The sequence below is a fragment of the Rhinopithecus bieti genome, unplaced genomic scaffold (assembly GCF_001698545.2).
Source record: "Rhinopithecus bieti isolate Rb0 unplaced genomic scaffold, ASM169854v2 scaffold_38631, whole genome shotgun sequence".
NCBI classification, from domain to species: Eukaryota; Metazoa; Chordata; class Mammalia; order Primates; family Cercopithecidae; genus Rhinopithecus; species Rhinopithecus bieti.
Window position 1 is genome coordinate 1,256,296 of NW_016817145.1, and position 4,580 is coordinate 1,260,875.

Genomic DNA, 4,580 nt, shown 5'->3' on the forward strand with positions numbered 1-4,580 from the left:
AAAAAAAAAAAAAAAAAGGATTTTCCAGGGAAGCAGGAATCCCTCAGTATGTAGCATTCAGGTATAGTTTTTGGAGCTCTGAGAAGTCAGACTGGCTCTAAGAGCCCTCAAGACCACCCAAACACAATCTCCAGGGTGTAGATCTAGACTAGCCAGTTACCATGTATCTATCTGTATACTGGATCTTCTCCTGAGGGTAGGATACCCTTCAATCAACTTATGATTCTGAACTCATCAAAACAATTAAAATTTTTACAATTTTACAATTAATATTTCTCTACAGAAAAGCATTTTAGTAAAGCAAAATGTGTTTCATCACAATCTAAAAAGTTTGAGAGTTCTTATCCAAGTTCTTCTTTTAGATCAGAAAGAATATCTTTTTAGCTACCCACTATATTCCCAGGGCCCAACAAAATACTTACTAGGACCCCAATAATGTTTGCTAAAAAAATATCTTTAGGCCGGGCGTGGTGGCTCACCTCTGTAATCCCAGCACTTGGGGAGGCCAAAGTGGGCAGATCAATTGAGGTCAGGAGTTCGAGACCAACTTGGTCAACATGGTGAAACCCCGTCTCTACTAAAAAAAAATACAAAAATTAGCAGAGTGTGGTGATGGGTGCCTGTAATCCCAGCTACTTGGGAGGCTGAGGCAGGAGAATCACTTGAACCCAGGAGGCAGAGGTTACAGTGAGCCAAGATCGCTCCACTGCACTCCAGTCTGGGTGACAGAGTGAGACTCCATCTCAAAAAAAAAAAAATAAAAATTTAAATATAGCTATACTATGTATTATTACATACATTTTACTTCATTAAACGCTCATTTATAGAAGAGCTATAAAAACAATTGTTCTTGATTTACCATAGATTACTTCCGATGGTAAAATTCTTTATAAAATTACCTTAGTCAAGAATATTAAAACATCCTTGAATCTAAAACATTCTATTAAAGTACAGCAATGAACATTTAATAAACATTTACTAACATCTAAAATGTTATTGTAATACATCAGTTTTTTAAATTTGTGGATTACTTAAGAGTAAAACAAGGGAGAGCAAATACTCAAAGAATGATTTTGGCAGTGAAATTCAGGAGAAAAGGGTATAGTTACTATAAAGACAGCAAATGCAAATTTGTACTTAGAATCATTACTTCTCTGTTTTATGAGAAAACTATACTTTAATAGTCTTCTACTACATTTTTTAAAAAATTAAAAAGTCCTCAATGTAATACACTAAGAAGTTAGTGGACTGTTTCAAATTCTATGCTTACTACTATTAAAAAAAAGTCTAAAATATTTTATAATTAAGCAGAGCCACAACTGCACTGAATTTGCAAGCTTCTGGTTTTTCTGGCTGTCTTGGACTTCAAATTAAATGATTAACAGATAACAGTATGTTGGCCTAGTTAGCCACAAAAGCATGTTATTTGGTAAGATTTTATGCGAATAAAAACAAACTTTTTTTTTTTTTTTCTTGAGACGGAGTCTCACTCTGTTGCCCAGGCTGGAGTGCAGTGTTGCGATCTTGGCTCACTGCAACCTCTGCCTCCCAGGTTCAAGCAATTCTCTGCCTCAGCCTCCCAAGTAGTTGGGATTACAGGTGACTGCCACCACGCCTGGCTAATTTTTGTATTTTTTTAATAAAGACGGGGTTTCACCATCTTGGCCACGCTGGTCTTGAACTCCTGACATCGTAATCCGCCGGCCTCGGCCTCCCAAAGTGCTGGAATTGCAGGCGTGAGCCACTGTGCCTGGCCACTAACTTTGTTTTTTATACCAATTCTGGGTCAAATAAGAGCATTCAGAGCTGGGCGAGGTGGCTCACGCATGTAATCCCAGCACTTTGGGAGGCCGAGGCGGGTGGATCACCTGAGGTCAGGAGTTCAAGACCAGCCTGGCCAACATGGTGAAACCCTGTCTCTACTAAAAATACAAAAATCAGCCAGGGATCATGGCATGCACTTGTAATCCCAGCTACTCGGGAGGTTGAGGCAGGAGAATCACTTGAACCTGGGAGAAGAAGTTTGCAGTGAGCCGAGATCATGCCATTGCACTCCATCCTGGGTGACCAGAGCAAAACTCTGTCTTAAAAAATAAAAAAGACGGCCGGGCGCGGTGGCTCAAGCCTGTAATCCCNATATATGTGTGTGTGTGTGTGTGTGTGTGTGTATGTATACATATATATATATCAAGACAACATATCAGTTTCATCAAAAATCCTCCTGTCATTGAGCCATTGCTGAGCCATGAAATTCAAAAACTCATCTAGAGAGGCCAGGTGCAGTGGCTCATGCCTGTAACCCCAGCACTTAGGGAGGCTGGGGGCGGGGGAGGGGGGCTGGGTCACTTGAGGTCAGGGGTTCGAGACTAGCCTGGCCAACATGGTGAAACTCCATCTCTACTAAAAATACAAAAATTAGCTGGGCGTGGTAGTGGGCGCCTGTAATCCCAGCTACTTGGGAGGCTGAGGCACAAGAATCACTTGAATCCGCGAGGTGGAGGATGCAGTGAGCCAAGATCGCACCACTGCATTCCAGCCTGGGCGTCAGAGAGAGACTCTATCTCAAAACAAAAAAAAAGAAAAAAAAGACTATTTCCTTGCTATAATCTATTGTCAGACCCCCCATGATTTTGCTAACAAAAGTAAGGTCAATGTATTATTTAACGTATTTCTAAAAAGAGACTGAGAAGTCCCAAAAGAGTTTCAAGATTTGGTCCAAAAGCTCAATTCTGCATAATGTGTTATAGTCTAAAAATAGACCAAAGGGCAAACAAAGGTATCCTTGGAATTCTTATTATAAAGTCGTAAGTTTGGAGGAAACAAGGATCTTAGTACAACTGCCCCATTTTTATGGAAGAAGAATCCCAAGCCCAGAGTAATTAATCCATAAAGGCATTGTGGATAGGGTAAAACCACAGGTTTTGCAGTCACCTTTGTCAATTAGCAGTTAGGTGCCTGGAAAAGCTATTCAATTCAATCTAAATTTTCTCACGTATAAAACCAAGTTTCTTCAATTCAACAAATTCTATTCAACAACTATTTGTTGAATGTGAAAGGTACTGTGTTAGGCAGTAATGATGCAATGGTGACCAAGACAGGCAGTCTCTGGTTTTTCAGGTACTAGCAGTGAAGCAAGGAAAGCAAGCAGTAAACAATTACTTAGAATAACTATGATTAGTGCAGTAAGACAGGAAGTATCGGGAACTATATGAGCACACTGCAGGAGGCTTCTAGAAAAGAAGCAGAGAAGGCCTCCCTGGGGGAAACAGAAATAGTAGTATCCACATCAGAGGAAGTAAAAATGCTTCCTTCACTTACTTTGACACAAAGTAGGTGCCTAATTGTTGCTATTTTCAGTCCCTGAAAAATTATTTCCGGAAAAAAAAGAAACACCATTTATTTAATATTACAAGTTCTCTCACCTTTTTTTTTAAGCAACCTAATCAGCTGAAAATGCACAAAATTGGATGAAAAGTAGGAGTAAAAATACAGAATAAGAATTTCTAGGATGTTGTTCCTATTCATCTCCCTTTATCATTAAAGTGCAATGGAACTGGGACAGGAAAATTGCTGTATAGAAATCACTATTAGCTGAAGGCATCACATTCTCTATTTGAAGGTCAACTAAAAACAGGGCTCAAAATCAATTTGGGGAAGCTTGCACTATTTACCTATAAAAAGAGGTTACAGGTCAGTTGCACAATTCAGTAGCTAGGTGACTCTGCAATTAAAACACAATTAAAATTAAGTCTGCCAATAAAAAAAAGTATGCTGTAAATGCATCCAACACTGTGAATGTAATTACTTTACAAAACTGCTTTCAGTTAACTTTTTAGTAGGGGAAGTGTTTTTAGAAAATTGATCAAATTAATTAATTGCTATACTGCCACTAAAATCGATAATCTTAAGAGTAAGGAATATGGAAAAAATTACCCATTTACTATTAAATTTTTTAAAACTCAGAAAATTTGCATATTAATTATAATAACTGTGAGGAAATATGTATGCAGGTGAACACAGATGAGATGAGAATATTTAAAAAATGAAAATTTCACATGAGATTATGGGTGACAATTTTATGTGTGATATTCACAAGCTTTCTTTTTCTTTTGTGTTTTTTTCCTTTTTGTGGAGAACAGACTCCTGTTATGTTGCCCAGGCTGGTCTTGAACTCTTGGGTTCAAGTAATCCTCCCACCTCTGCCTCCCTGTGTTGGGATTACAGGCATGAGCTACCCTGCCTAGCCTACAAATTTTCTTTAATATTGTTATCACATTGCTTTATTATAAAGTACCACAAACAATACTTTCAAGACCCTAAAACTGCAAATAGACTAAAATATTTCTATGGCCAATGTATGACCAATATTTCTATAGTCAAGCTGGAAAGAAAGTTTCTTTTCTATTATTAAGGCAAAAAACATGGCTACATAAAGGATTTTCCAGTGCTGGCTTCCACAGCACAAATACTAAAATTGGAACCATGCAGAGAAGATTAGCATGGCCCTTGGGCAAGGATGACAGCAAATTTGTTTTAAAAAAAAAAAGAAAAGAAAAGGGAGGGAGGGAGGGAGGGAGGGA

At 38.3% G+C, this 4,580-nt stretch overlaps 1 protein-coding gene across 4 annotated transcripts in view; it reads right to left on the bottom strand.

The window, feature by feature from the left end:
- Positions 1-4,580, bottom strand: part of ZHX1 (zinc fingers and homeoboxes 1) — a 32,023-nt gene that overhangs the window by 14,822 nt on the left and 12,621 nt on the right. The window contains exon 1 of one of the 4 annotated variants that reach the window (XM_017855870.1): positions 480-520. The exons of the other annotated variants lie outside the window; for them this stretch is intronic. The gene's annotated coding sequence lies outside the window, so the exon portion shown is untranslated. Of the gene's footprint in view, positions 1-479; positions 521-4,580 lie in introns of those variants that run through there. 4 annotated transcript variants of the gene reach the window in all.